The sequence below is a fragment of the Aotus nancymaae genome, unplaced genomic scaffold (assembly GCF_030222135.1).
Source record: "Aotus nancymaae isolate 86718 unplaced genomic scaffold, 86718_ANA_hifiasm-v0.15.2.pri h1tg000016l, whole genome shotgun sequence".
NCBI classification, from domain to species: Eukaryota; Metazoa; Chordata; class Mammalia; order Primates; family Aotidae; genus Aotus; species Aotus nancymaae.
The window spans coordinates 31,240,830-31,257,125 of NW_026988428.1; the positions used below are offsets into that span (position 1 = coordinate 31,240,830).

The 16,296-nt window shown below is 35.7% G+C and overlaps 1 protein-coding gene across 7 annotated transcripts in view; it reads right to left on the reverse strand.

Annotated features, from left to right (window-relative positions):
* The window catches only part of FRS2 (fibroblast growth factor receptor substrate 2), a 116,477-nt gene that overhangs the window by 35,482 nt on the left and 64,699 nt on the right, over positions 1-16,296 (reverse strand). The window contains exon 1 of one of the 7 annotated variants that reach the window (XM_064377000.1): positions 13,852-13,875. The exons of 5 other annotated variants lie outside the window; for them this stretch is intronic. The gene's annotated coding sequence lies outside the window, so the exon portion shown is untranslated. Of the gene's footprint in view, positions 1-11,770; positions 12,949-13,851; positions 13,876-16,296 lie in introns of those variants that run through there. One more of the 7 variants, XM_064377002.1, reaches the window with a different exon arrangement.

The window sequence follows — 16,296 nt, forward strand, 5'->3', positions numbered from 1 at the left end:
TAAGAAAGTAGACGCTACCAAAAAAGTGATCCTTAGGTATGGTGGCCACTATACTATTATTGTTATTTTGAATATTAATAGACATATATCCTGTTTTTCATCAAAGCTGAGACACGATTGATTTTAAGACTGGTATTTTATATACCACTGAGAAAGAAAAAAAGTCAATTTAACTATGCCACTAATCTTGAGATACACCCAAATTTTAGTGAATAAAATTGGGAAATGTCTCTTAGGATCAATAAAATATGTTATACAGTCAATGAAATAATAAAAATGCAAATACACAATAAAAACATTATATAGTCAATGAAAGAACAAAGAACACATTACAAATAAAAGAAATGACAAGTTGTTTGGACCATCTTTTCTTTCCTCCTTCCCAGATATTGAAGATAGTTAGAATCAAGTGGTAGGATTTCAGAGCAACCAAGACTAAAGTGATGTTCTTTTGAGCCCTTGTTAAATATTGATATAAAAAACAATCTCATAATGCAGATTGCTGGGAACTATTTTCTTCATTTATCAACAGGGAAATGAAGGTGAGGAAATTAATCAAAATTTTACTAGAAGCCAAATTTAGAATGTTTAGTTTTCCTCTCTACCACATTAACAAAGACAATATGCATCCTTCCTCTAAAGGCTTCATGGTTTGCTTTCCTTCAGCTTTCTCTGGATCTTAATTTAAACACATATCAATCATCCATGGTGAATGTAATTCTGAAGTCACATTCATAATTACACTTGAGCTCATCTCTCTGAACACAACTTACAATAAAATACAATTTGATGATTTTGTTTATTTGTTTTGAGACAGGGTCTCATTCCATGGCTCAGGCTGGAGTGCAGTGGCGCGATCATAGCTCACTGCAGCCCTAACCTCTTGGGCTCAAGTGATCCTCCCGCCTCAGTCTCCCAAAGTAGTTACGGCCACAGGTGTGCACCACCACACCCAGCTAATTTTTAGTATGTTTTGTAGAGACAAGGTCTCAAGATGTTGCCCAGGGTGGTCTAAAACTCCCAGCCCCAGCCTTGGCCTCCCGAAGTGCTGGGATTACAAGTGTGAGCCACCATGCCCAGCCAGGAGAAAATACAATTTGAAAGCAACTTTGAGAATATTTATTTCTTCGTCTTTTTTTTCTTTAAAGACAAATGTGAAGAAAACAAATCTCAACAAAAAACAGCTGAAATTTCTAAATTGTTTTATTCTGTCACACTCTCAAAATGTTTCTTCAACACTGGCTGAAAAGCTGTGTACTTTAAATAATCTTTTAAAGAAGTTTTTGAATCATCTTTAAAAAGTCTTTGAACTTAATTCAACAGTTAGCTACAAAGAATATTGGCTTCCCATAATCATGTACATAAAATACTCATGTTGAAGCCTTAAAGTTTTAAATTTTCCACATGTAAATTACAAAATTGAATTCTCTGAAACGATTAACCCTTCTAAAAAGAAAGTGCAGCATGGCTTAAGTGAGGTTTTAATTCTCATATAATTGACAAATGGCATACAATATCTCTGCTACCTATATGTACTTTAAACACTACATTAGAATTTAAAAGGAAAGGCTCTGATGGTTTTGTTTGTTTGTTTTGAGAAAGGTCTTGCTCCATCACCCAGGCTGGCGTGATTGGAGACTGATAAGTCTTCTGGAGAAATTTAAAATGCTAAAAACAAAGCCTTTCATTTTAGATTTAGTGTATGTACTAAATATGTACTACAACATTAGAGAGATCTGATTTCTAACTTAACCTCTCTGAATCTGTATTTCCTCACAGGTTAAGTTAAAAACACTTCCTACCAACACACCCTACACTTCATATGGTTTTTGCAAGTTTGGAAGTGGTTGCATACAATAATCATGAGGATTGAATTAAGTTACTGAACAATGAAGACGGAAAAAAAAGGATGGATTAGAGTGATATTTAAGTGCTAGCCTTAATAACACCTGATGATTGATTAGACTGGGAAGGAAAGCAGGAGTCAAGGAAAATACTCACATTTTCAGCTGAGGTTGACAGTATACTCAGTGAGCTAGGGAACATAGGAAGGACACAAGGTACTTTGATGTCTGTGAGACATCCAAATGGAGATGCTCAACAGGCAAACAGCAATATAGGTGTGGAAATGGGAGAGAGATTTGAGTCATCAACTTATGGATGCAAGCATAGGTCAGATGAGACTACCCAGGGTGAAGAGCAGCTCAGAAATACCAATGTTTAAAGGAACTGCAGAGTGGAAAAAAAGCCCACAAGGAGACTGGACATTCACTCTCCAAGAAGCAAGAAGAAAACCCCCAAGAGTGTGGTATCACAGAAGCCTAGGGAAAACTGAGACAAGGTTAAGTTGGGATAGAAAGAACATGGTCAAATCAGTAAGGTAAGACTGTAGAAATCAGTGTGGAGAAGAAAATACTTAGCAATATGGAAGAGCAGAACAGAGACAGACAACTGTCTTCAAATTTCCGTCTTATAGAATCATAGGCTTGACTTGCTCTTGAAATAGAAGATTGATCAAACCACAGAAGTCTAAGCAAATGGAACAAACTTCTATCTACCCAACAAGAACTGAGTTCCCTTTAAATGCTGAGTTCACAATCACTGACAGTGTTCCAGTAGAGTTCATTACTGGTAAAGAAGTTTGATGTTGTCTCTAAAAAAAAAAAAATGAATTAAATACATAAAATTAACAACAAAGTTAGATGTGATGATTTGAGCTTTCTTTCAACTGAAATAGACTAAATCTAACTACTTTACATTAAAGGGAACAAAGAAACACAACAAAACAGCTTTTAAATACTTAAGAAATATAAAACATTTCTTAAGTTATTATTTCTGAAGTTATAAAATATTATATTCAATTAATTCTAAGTAAAACACATAAAGATAAAAAGTATTTTTAACTTTGTGAGTCCAAAGTAAAACATTTAATATGATATAAAACCTCTAGTCTTCACCAAATTTTATGGTTGATTTTTAGCTGTACTAATTCTGTCTAATGTTATTAAAACCTACCCAACTGAGTTATCATGTTGTTCTACCACTAAATCATAATGTTCTTCATTTCTTTCTTTGCTACATTTTTAAACTTGAAGCACGTAAGTGTATTTGTTTGTTTTAAGGTAGGGCTTAAAAGTTATCTGCAGTGCTGTATATTTTCCATTTGACCCTCTGAAGCCACTCTGTAACCTTCTCTACTCTAGTCTGTTCCCTAGGAGCCTCACTTGCATGAAGGTACCAGCAGAACAGGTTGGCTGTGGTTCCCTTCCTTACTGAGGTTCTTCTAGTGATGGCCCCTGTTAGGCAGCTCTCTCACATACCTATAGCTCTTGCTGATTCAGGTAACCACTTCCACTTCTTCCCTCTGTCCCTTTTAGACACCTAGGAGTGTTAACAGCTGTTCCTAGCAAGCTCAGTGTTCCTAGCAAACCTGGCCAACATCACTTGCTGATTTCCCTTAACCTGCCCATACTGTGTAAATAATCACTTTATTAAATTCTTTTCCATTACAGGGTTCCTGCCAGAATCCTGATTTAAACAGCTGTTATTCAATACTGTAATTATATATTACACTATAATCAGTGCAAAAGATACCTTATGAGAAAAGAGTCATGATCACCAGCTTTTACATTTCTTAGTCAAACCAACTAAATTCACAAGAATCAAAAATAGAAATTACCAACCTAAAAATGTCTGAGAGAATTACTTATACATTTTATTAAGATTAATATCCAAAAATCTTGCAATCATCCTTTACATCTTACTCTCTCACATCCCTTATCCAATCCATCAATCCTTTCAGATCTATCTTCAAAATATACCCAAGTTCAACCAATGCTTATCATTTCCACCAGTACTTCTCTGGTCCAAGTTACCAATATTTCTTTATGAATTTTTCCAGCAGCCTTCTAATTTTTCTTTGCCTCTGTTTGTCCTGCTCTAGTCTTTTCTCAACAGAGCAACCAGATTAATTCTGTTAAAAAATATAACAGAGGAGTTTGGCGCAGTGGCTTACACCTGTAATTCCAGCAACTCAAGAGGCTGAAGTGGGTGGATCACTTGAGGCCAGGAGTTTAAGACCAGCCTGGACAACACTGCAATAACTCATCTCTAAAAAATAAAAAAATAAAAAACTTAATCAGATGTGGTGGTATGCACCTGTAGGCTTAGCTACTTATTTATTAGGAGGCTGAGATGGGAGGATCCTGTGAGCCCAGAAGTTGGAGGCTGCAGTGAGCCATGACTGTGCCACTATACTCTACCCTGTGTGAGAAAGCAATACCTTAGCTCAAAAAAAGGTATTAATGGATACATTTTTCTAAAAATGGTAAAAATCATGACTCTCAAAGACAGTAAACCAAAACATGTCAAAGATATTATTTAACTCATTAGTTAATAATGGAATTAGTCAGATGTTACAACTGGTTCAGAGGAACATTCCAAGAACTACACATACATAGGGAATAAAAAGTTCTGAAATAAACTTACAAATAGATGCAAAACAGGTATATTCACAGGGCAGTAATCAACTGCATTCTACTGGGTATAATTTATATTACTTCTATGATAAGATTTAATTGCATTTTCTACTTTTTTATTACAGTAAAATACACATAAAATTTACCATCTTAACTATCCATTGTTTATCTCTAATTCTTTTTTTCTTCTCGAGACAGGGTCTCTCACTCTGTCAACCAGGTGGGAGGGCAGTGATGTGACCATTGCTCACTGCAGTCTTGATGTCCTGGGCTCAAGGGATTCTCCTGTCTCAGCCTCTTAATTAGCTAGGACCACAGGTACATTCCACGATGTCCGGTTAGCTTTTTAATTTTTTGTAGAGGCGAGGTCTCACTATGTTGCCCAGGCTTCTTTTCATCTTATAAAACTGAAACTCTACATCCATTAAACAATAACTCTTCATTCCCTTTCCCTCTATCCCCTAACAACCACCATCTACTTTCTCTCTGATTTTGACTATACTACCTCCTTCACGTAAGAAGAATCACATAGCATTTGTCTTTGTATGAATGGCTTATTTCACTTTGCATAATGTCTTCAAGGTTCATCCATGTTGTAGCATATTACAGACTTCTCTTCCTTTTTAAGGCTGAATAATATTCCACTGCATGTATATACCACATTTTACTTATCCACTCATCTGTCAATGAACACTTGGGTTGCTTCCACCTTTTGGCTACTGTGTACAAATGGATACGAGTGTACAAATATTTCAAGACCCTGCCTTCAATTCTTTTGGATACACTCAGAAGGTGAACTGCTGCACCATATGGTAATTCTTTTTTTAATATTTTGAGGAACTGCCATACTCTCTTCCACAGAATCTGTACCATTTTATATTCTCACCAACAGTGCATAAGGTTTCCAGTTCTTCCACATCCTCACCAATATTTGTTACTTTCTGTTTTTTTTAAAAAAAGCCATCCTTGGCCAGATGCAGTGGCTCACACCTGTAATCCCAGCACTTTGGGAGGGCGAGGCAGGTGAATCCTGAGGCCGAGAGTTCTAGACCAGCCTGGGCAACAGGGTGAAACCCCATCTCTACTAAAAATACAAATATTAGCCAGGCATGGTGGTATATGACTTTAATCTCAGCACTTTTGGAGGCCAAGGCGAGTGATCATTGAGGTCAAGAGTTCAAGACCAGCCTGGGCAACATAGCAAAACCCTCTCCCTACTAAAAATACAAAAATATGCCAGGCGTAGTGGTGCATACCTATAGTCCCAGCTACTTGGGAGGCCGAGACATAAGAATCACTTGAAACTGGGAGGCGGATGTTGCAGTGAGCTAAGATCACACCACTGCACTCCAGCCTGAACAACATAGCAAGACTGTCTCAAAAAAAACAAAGGTAGCCATCCTAATAAGTGTCAGGGTAGTATCTAACTGTAGTTCTGATTTGTATTTCTCTAATAAATTGGTGATGTTGAACATCTTTTCATATGCTTACTGGCCTTTGTACATCTTTGGTGTAATGTCTATTCAAGTTTTTAGCCCATTTTTAAATTAGTTTTTGGTTTTGAGTTTCAAAAGTTTTTTCTTGTATTGTCTGTGTCTTTGGTGTTACATCTAAGACATCACTGCCAAATCCAATGTCGTGAAGCATTTGCCTTACACTTGCTTATGAGTTTTATACCTTTTTTTTTTTTTTAAGATGGGGTTTCACCATGTTGGTAAGGCTGGTCTTGAACTCCCGACCTCAGGTGATCTGCCCACCTTGGCCTCCAAAGTGCTTAGATTACAGGCGTGAGCCACCATGCCCGGCAAGTTTTATACTTTTGATTTTAATTTTTGTATATGGTGCTATGTGAAGGTCTAACTTCATTATTTGGTATGCAGACACCCAGTTTTTCCAGCATCACTTCTTGAAGAGACTGTCCCCTTCCCATTGAATAATCTTGGCACCATTGTCAAAAATTATTTGACTATATATACATATGTATATATACAAGTTTTGAAATATATATATGTGTGTGTATACATGTGTGTATGTGTGTGTGTGTGTGTGTGTGTGTGTGTGTATATATATATGGGTTTATTTCTAGGGTTTTTTTTTTTTTTTTTCTGAGATGGAGTCTTGCACTGTTGCCCAGGCTGGAGTGAAGCAGCGTGATCTCGGGTTACTGAAACCTCCGCCTTCTGGGTTCAAGCGATTCTCCTGCCTCAGCCTCCTGAGTAGCTGGGATTACAGGTGTCCACCACCGCACCCAGCTAATTTTTTGTATTTTTAGTAGAGATGGGGGTTTCACCATGTTGGCCAGGCTTGTCTCAAACTCCTGACCTCGTGATTCACCCGCTTCGGCCTCCCAAAGTGCTGGGATTACAGGCATAAGCCACCGTGCCCAGCCTATTTCTGGACTCTCTATTCTATTCCAGTGGACTATATGTCTGCCTTTATGCCAACAACATGCTATTTTGATTACTGTAGCTTTGTAGCAAGTTTTGAAATCAGCAAGTGTGAGTCATCATCTTTGCTCTTTTTCAAGATTGCTGTAGCTATTGAGAATCCCTTGATTTTCCATATAAATTGTAGAATGGGCTTTTCTAATTTTGCAAAAATCATCCTTGGGGTTTTGATAGGAATTGCACTGACCCTGTAGATTATTTTGAGTAGTATTTACATCTTAACACTATTAAGGTTTCCAATTCATGAAAATCAGATATTTTTCTATTTATTTACTTTTCTTTAATTTCTTTGAGTAACGTTTTATAGTTTTCATCATAAAAATCTTTTACTTCTTTGGTTAATTTGTATTTTATTCTTTTTCATGCTATTGTAAATGAAATTATTTTCTTAATTTCCTTCGTATTGTTCATTGTTAGTAGATGAAAATGCTAACTCTTTAAGGTTTTCTACATATAAGATCCTATCATCTGTAAACAGAGTTCACTTTACTTCTTTGCAATTGAGTTGCCTTTTCTTTCTTTTTCTTACCTAATTGCTCTGGATAGACCATCCAGTATTTAACAGAATTGGTAAAAGTGGGAATCCTTGCCTTGTTCCTGATCTTAGAGGAAAATATTTCAGTCTTTCACCATTGAAAATGACATTCACTGTATTTTTCATATATAGCTTTTACTATGTTGAAGTAGTTTCCTTTTCTTTCTTTCTTTCTTTTCTTTTTTTTTTTGAGATGGAGTCTTGCTCTGTTACCCAAGCTGGAGTGCAGTGGCATTACCTGGGCTCACTGCAACCTCCTCCTCCCAGGTTGAGGCGATTCTCCTGCCTTAGCCTTCTGAGTAACTGGGATTACAGGTGTGTGCCACTATACCCAACTAATTTTTATATTTTTAGTAAAGATGAGGTTTCACCATGTTGGCCAGGCTGGTATCAAACTCCTGACCTCAAGTGACCTGCCCACCTCAGCCTTCTAAAGTGCTAGAATCACAGGCATGAGCCATCACATCTGGCTCCTTTTACTTCTAGTTTTAGTGTTTTTTTTTTCTTTTTTTTAAATCATGAAAGGATGCTGAATTTTGTCAAATGTTTTTTCTGTATCAATTGACATGATCATGTGATTTTTTCCCATTCATTCTTTTAATGTGTATATTATGTTAAACAATTTTCATATGTTGAACCATTCCTGTATTCCAGGAATAAATCCCACTTGATCATGGTATAAATCCCACTTATATGCTGCTGAATTTGGTTTTGCTAGTATTTTGTTGAGGATTTTCACATCAAAGTTTATGATTCAATTGCATTTTTCATAACAGTTTTGTTAAGTTCCAGTACTCTTAAAAACAACAACAACAAACAAACAAACAAAAAAAAAGCTTCCCCCTCAAAATGAGACAGATAAACTCAATGGTTGAGCTAGACAGGACACCCATTCACCATTTTTTGTTTACTTCAAAGTGGTTCATAATTTTTCCTGACAAAATCCTGCAATGGCTCCCCCTATTCCTCTGAGAATAAAAATTAAAGACTTTTTTCAACAGTCTCTATGAGATCCTAAATATTTCAGTATCATTTCCTGCCCCTGCTGTTCCACTACTGATCATGTAGTTTAAAATTCTTCATTCTCTATACTCTGCTCCAGCCACAATGGCCTCCTTGCTGTTTCTAGAATACACTAAGTATGTTCCTATCTCAGGTCCTTTGCAACTACTGTTCTTTGTACCTGTAATGCTCCTCTACCAGATAGCAGCATGGTTTGTTCCTTTATTTGCTTCAGGTTTGTGCTCACAGATCAATTTATTAAAGAATTTTCCTGAGCACTCTACATATGAAATAGATAAACCCTTACCCACTAGCCCATGATGTTACACCCTTTTCCTCTTTCCCTACTACATTGTTCTCCAAATGACTTACCACCAAGTGGCATACTACATACTGACTTGTTTTTTAATTCCCTATCTCTTCACTCCAATGCCACCACAAAATGTAAACTCTATAGTGGCAAAGACTTTGTTTTGTTCACTGATATATCCTTGGTGCCTGAAGAGTACCAGACACATATTAAATGCTTAATAAGTTTTAGTTGAATGAATATCAGATATTGTTTAAAAATAGCAACATATATATACATAAAATTTGTTCCTGAATTTCTGCAATGTACAAACATGTCAATAAAACTACAACCAAATGCTTTTCCATTTTTACTTATTAACGTATAATACTTAATAGTTACTTATTGAGATGACTTGTAAAAATGGGGCTCAAAATTATCACTTAGATTTGTTTGTACACTGACAGCTATCTCATGAAAAATAATTTGAAATTTAAGATACAGTATCACAAAATTTCTTGTAGAAGCACTGCTACCATGTTGTTATCAAAGTGAGTAAGTACACTCAGAAGACTGAAGTAGTACCAGATGTTTTCCTTTTTGTACTACAGATTCAAAAACTGTCATTTGGATTATAGTTATTATAGCAGATGTAACTCCGGAAGACTCTATCTGGGTCAACTGCCTAAAAGTCATTATCCAAGCTACATCATTTCCTCGAAGCTAGGTCACTCCTTGATGTTTTGCGGTCCTGGGATGGGCCTGGGTGAAGCTGAAGATACTCTAGGATTGAGATAACTGTTCATGTTGGATTTCTCATCCTAAAGCTTTTCCTAAGCTCTTTTAATTTCTAACATTAAAAGGTACCTAATACTAACTAGGATTTACTTTGAGTATCACTTGGACTACCTGCCACATGTAATTCCAATACCAACAACTTTGATCTACTGAAAGTAGTTATTTGTGAAAATAGAAATATGGTTATATATGGTAGAAAGTATAAGTTTGGAACATCACAGACGAATGAAATAATGGTTAGGTACAAACAATATTCAATATTTTCTTTCTTTACATACGCCAATTCATTCAAACATTTGTTTAAAAAATAAAAAATTTTAAAGCTAGTCTTTTTTCTTCTTTAATCTATAAATACAATCATCCCTTGGTATACAAGGGGGATTGGTTCCAGGACCCTCTTTGATACCAAAAGCAGTGAATTCTCAAGTACCTTATATAAAATGGCATATATGCATATAATCTACCCAAATCTTCCTATATACTTTAACGTCTAGATTACGTAAAATACAAATGCTATCTAAATAGTTGTTATACTGTATTGTATTTTTTTTTATATTGCTTTCTATTTCAAATATTTTCAATCCATGGCTGATTGAATTTGCAGATGTGGAACCTATGGATACGAATGACCAACTACAAATCAAAAATAAAGGCATCATAAAGTAAGGCTTTAAGTTCCTCTAGTTGATAAGGCTGAACCTGTCTAAGACTGGGCCTGACAGCATGCACATTTTCACTTTTTAATTAGAATGCTGCAAATTAATATGTTTGTTATACCAAGTATGCCTGTCAGTAGAGAAAAATATTCAGAACACATGCCCTGCCACCTGTATCTGGTTTTAGAGGCAATAAATTCTCCTAATATATGGCCCTGATAATACTTGCTTTAATAATAAAAGTTAATCAAATCATCTTTCAAGTGTGTCAGGAAAAATTATTCTGCAAACGGAGAAATAACTTATTTGAAACCAGTATCTCTCTTTAAATTGTTAAAAATGTGTTAGGATTATATCAAAGAATAAGAAGACTTTTAATATAAAGTTAATAGATTTATATCAAAACCACTTCCTCTGAATTAACAATAATACAGTGTTACTTTTTGTTGTTGTTGTTGTTATTGCTTGTTTTTTGAGACAAGGTTTTATTTTCTCGCCCAGGCTTGAGTGCAGTGGTGCAGTCTCGGCTCACTGCAACCTCCACCTCCAGGGATCAAGTGATCCTCCTGCCTCAGCCTCCCAAGAAGCTGACACTACAGACACATGCCATGGTGCCTGGCTAATTTTTGTATTTTTAGTAGTGAAGGAGTTTCACCATGTTGCCCAGGCTGGTCTCAAACTCCCAGGCTCAAAGTGATCCACCTGCCTCAACTTTCTGAAGTGCTAGGATTATAGGTGTGAGCCAGTGCACCTGGCCCAATGTTACTTTTGTGCCAGCAACTATACTAGAATATGGACTAACTGGGCCTAATAATATTAATGCTATATTCTTTATTTTTCCAGAGTGGGCCAAACACACACACACACACACACACACACACACACACACACACACACACTTCCTTTAAAACAAAAAGAGTTAAATTATACATTCTAAGGTATAGTGTCAATATTTTCATAAGACTTTTGGTTACCTTGAAATTTAAAAATTTGAAATACTAAAGTAGTTAAGATTGTAATAAATGCAACTTTCTACCATTTGTGTGAGTAGGCTTTCAGATGACAACAAATGCAACATAATAAATGTTAGGCCTGTCTGTAAGAACTGGTTATCTGATATCCTCTTTTACTAAATTTTTTAAAACTTGGGTTGCTCCAAGGGTAATACGCATTTAAGAGTGGGGTGCGATCTAAAATATAATAAAATTGCAAAGTACGTAACTTCTCAGTTTAAAAAAATATTTGAGGGACTAAGTTTTGTGGTGTTTTTTAAAAACAAACTTCATTACATTTAGTCATCATGTCTCCTAAGGACCCTCTTGGCGGTAACAATTTTTCAGATTTTTCTTGTTTTTGATAACCCTGACTGTTTTCAGCAGCATTAGTAAAGCATTTTGCAGAATGCCTCTCCTCTCCTGGAATTTGATGCTTTTCTCATTAGACTGGGAGTATGGGATTTGGGGAGGAGGATCACAGAGATAAAGTACTATTTTTATTATATCATAGCCCTTGAAACATACTATCAACATGACTTATCACTGTTGCTGTTACCCCAGACAACCTACCTGTCAGGTTTCTCCACTGTGAAGTTACTTCTCCCCAAACTCTTCTCCATACTATACTTGGAACGAAAGCATGCACAGCCCACACTTAAGGATTAGAAAGTTGTGTTTCACTATGACAAAGGTGGAGCGTTGACATAAATTATTTAGAGTTCTTCTGTACAGGAGATTTGTCTCTTCTCTGTTTATTTATTTATTCAATCATTTGTTCATACCAGTATCAGTCTGTGGATATTTATTTTATACTCTGGGTTACAATTCAATACTACTTTACACTTATTTTCTTGTTCAAATTATTCCAACTTTGATCATTGTGAGCTCTTTCAGGGCACTCCTATGCCCTTTTGACATAGTCCCATTTTGTGGGGTTTTTGTTAAAGTCCTTCCTTATTTTTTTGGCACTACCAGATGGTCTAAGCTGATCTTATCTATTTCTTGTCCCAGTCCTAGATTGAGCCATTTCTTCAAGAAATTCTGGTCCTTTTTAAAGAAGAAGCATACAAATTTAGCATCCCTAATTGAAAAATCTGAGAATTTTTGAGCTCCAACATGACACCACAGGAGGAAAATTTCACACCTGACCTTACATGATGGATGCACAAAATTATTTAAAATATTCTATAAATCACCTTCAGGCTCTGTGTATAAGGTATACATGAAACATAAATAAATTTCGTGTTTAGACTTGAGTCCCACCCCCAAGATATCTCATTATGTATATGCAAATATTTTGAAATCCAAAAAGAAAACCCCTGAAATCTGGCTGGGCGCGGTGGCTCACACCTGTAATACCAACACTTTGGGAGGCCGAGGTGAGCGGATCATGAGGTCAGGAGTTCGAGACCAGCCTGGCCAGCATGGTGAAATCCTATCTCTACTAAAAATACAAAAATAGCTAGGCATGGTGGTACGTGCCTGTACTTCCAGCTACTGGGGAGGCTGAGGCAGGACAATCAATTGAACCCAGGAGGCAGAGGTTGCTGTGAGCCAAGATTGTACCACTGCACTCCAGCCTGGGCAATAGAGTGACTTCTAGGTTTAAAAAAATACTGGAGGTACTAAGTTTTCTGGTTTTTTAAAAAACAAATTTTGAAACTTTGTCTCAAAACAAAACAAAACAAAATAAAAAACCTTGAAATCCACAACACATCAATCCCAAGCATTTAGGATAAGGATAAGGATAAGGATAATCAACTTGTATTGGAAGACAAAATTTGGGTTCTTGGAGTGCTCATGCTACTGGGGTGTCATTTCATCTAGAAGGGCTTCTGTGTTTAACTAAATTTTATGTTATTTTGGGGGGAACTTGCATAACAAAATATAGAAATAAACTCGTGCAAAATAGACTAGGTCTATAGAGTTTAAAAATTAATACAACTATAGATAGGTATTTATCACCTCATAAAAAGTGATAATGTGTTTTGAAAATAATGCATCTGAATAATATAAGGGAAATTAAATTTTTCAAAATATAAATGTAAGACATGCCATTTTTGTTGCAAAAAGAAAAGGTGACAAATGCATAATGTCAGGAATAAAAGCGGAAGTTCAGTAGGATCCATCTTCATTCAAATAGACATGAAGTCAGTTGGTTAAGGCAGGAAATGAAAACACACATACCACCCCTGCACAAGCCCCTAACTTAAACATTTTATTTTAGCTTAAAAATATAAAAAAACATGAATTCACTAAACTTAAGGCTAGGGCCTTTTTTTGTTGTTGTTGTTAATGGGAGACTGCTGATTGAAATTCTGTATTATGTCTCTCATACAAACCTTACCTAAGTTGTACGTTATTTGAAACGAATCAAGGAATTCTATTTTGGCAACATGGTAGATGTCCAGACTGGCTCTACTGCTGGAATCTGCAATGCTATATATATGTATTTTTAATTTTATTATTATTAAATGTTTTCCTAATTTGGCACAAATGTAAAAAGCTATGAAAGATGGTTCTTGACTTTAAGGTACTCACAATGCTGCTTAGAAAACTGCAGGAGACAGACTATATAGTCCAAGACTGCCTTGCATGCAGTTGAAAATCCCCAAATTCACAAAGTAAAAATGAATGAGCAGTAAACCTACCTTGTAGAAAGTGACAGCAAGTAAACTTGCCTGCTTGACCTTGATGCCAGTAGAAAGAAGGAAATCTCCTGTGAGAATTTACAACTATAAGCCAGCTCTTAAATGAGTTTGGGGAGATGAAAAAGGATGAAAAGGCGTAAGTAACATGGAAAATAGACTATATGTCTAATTAGAGTTACAGAAGAAGAAAATAAGAGGCATAATTCAAAGAGATAATGGTTAAAAATTTTCCACAATTATTCAAAGACATTATTACTATTCTCAGATCCAAGAAGCCCAAAGAATCCCAAGTGGGATTACAGAAAATAAAAAAATAAAATGAAAAAAATGACACTTGCAAAACAGTAAATGGGAAGGAAAAAAAAAAAAGGCTTAAAACAGCCAAATGAAAGAGTGATTACTTACAAAGGAAGGGCAATTAAGACTTCTCAACAGCAATACTGGTAGTCAAAGGACCGGATTAATGTCTTCAATCTGATGAGAAAACAGAATTCTACATACAGAGAAACTACCTTTCAAGAATGAAAATGAAATAAAGACATATTTAGACAAAAAAAAAAAGTGTCCTTTTTACCAAAGGATCTTCACTAAAGAAAATTCTAAAAAACGTACTTCAGATAGAAAAAAAATTATCATAGAAGAAAGGTCTCAGATCCAAAAACGAACAATCAGCCAAGAAAAGAGTAAATAGGTAAATAAATTTAAACAAAGGTTTACTACCTAAAACAGTAATTTGTCTAAAATTCAGAATGTATGCACAAAAGGAATATGCCAAAACTAAGATAATAGACAACAATGTTATAGGTTGGGAGGTGAACAACCAGAGCATTCTAAATTACTCTATTATTCATGAATAGGTTAAAGATACTGATTAACTTGGACTTTTCTAAGAAAATATGCATGTTAAAATAACCAGAGAAACCACTTAAAGAATAAATAATACATTAATTATAAACAAGTATACATGTATGCAAGGTATGCAGAGGAGATGGAATGAGACAAACATATATGCCTAAATCAATACAAAAGACTGGTGAGAATGAAAGAGAGGAAGAATTGGATAAATAGAAAAACCACAGAAGGGGATAGAAATATACATAAATCAGAGCTGCGTACGGTGGCTCACATCTGTAATTCCAACACTGTGGGAGGCCAAGGCAGGAGGAATGCTTGAGTCTAGGAATTCAAGACCAACTTAGGCAACACAGTCGAATACCATCTCTACAAAAAATTAAAAAGTTGGCCAAGCACAGTGGCACATGCCTGAAGTCCCAGCTACCTGAGAGGCTGAGGTAGGAGGATCGCTTGAGCCCAGCGGATCGAGGTTAGAGTGAGCCATGATCATGCCACTGTACTCCATCAAGCCTGGGCAAAAGATCAAGATCTTGTCTCAAAAAAGAAAAAAAAAAATCTAAACCTATAGTAATTAGAACTGACTAAAATTCTCCATTTAAAAAATAAAGATTGTCATTCAGAACAAAAATAAAACTCAACCTTATTCTGTTTCTAAAACTCAAACCCAAATACATGGAAAACTAAAGAATGAAAATACTGGCCGGGTGTGATGGCTCATGCCTGTAATCCCAGCACTTTGAGAGGCCGAGGCAGGCGGATCACCTGTGGTCAGGAGGTCGAGACTGGCCTGGCCAACATGGTGAAAACCCATCTCTACTAAAAAAACAAACATTAGCCAGACGTGGTGGTGTGTGCCTGTAATCTCAGCTACTCAAGAGGTTGAGGCATGAGAATCGCCTGAAGCCAGGAGGCAGAGATTGCAGAGGGCTGAGATCACACCACTACATTCCAGCCTAGTGACAAAGCGACACTTTGTCTCCAAAAAAAAAGAATGAAAATACTGTATTAACCAAAAGAAAACTAAAGTAGCTGCATTAATCCAATAAAACAGCAATAATAACAATTAAAAAAAAAACTGTAAAGCTAAAAGTGTTTTTAGATAGAGGTCCCTTTCATAAGGATAAAAATTCAATTCAATGGAAAGATAAAACAGTTCTAAATTCTAAATTGTGTCATTATGTTGGGTTATTATTAATGTATTTAGTAGCATACATTCAAAATGAATAAAGCAAAAATTAACACATCTACAAGGAGAAACTGACAAACCTATTGCTATGGTGAGAGACATTAATTACCATGTCTTCCTTTCTAGAGAAACTGATAAATCAGTTTCCAAATAAAACCAAACCTGAATCCAAAACAAAACCAAGAGAGAAAAAATATGAAGAGAACAATTAACAAGTTCTTAGACATAAATGTAATACTGTACTTAATAACTGAAAAATTTGCATTCTTTCCGAATACACATGGAACATTTATAAAAACTAGCCATATTCTAGGTGGGAGGATTGCTTAAGCACAGGAGGTCAAATTATTTTAATCCTTTCATTTCCCTCCATATTTTTATAAATTAATCACTTAAACAGCAGT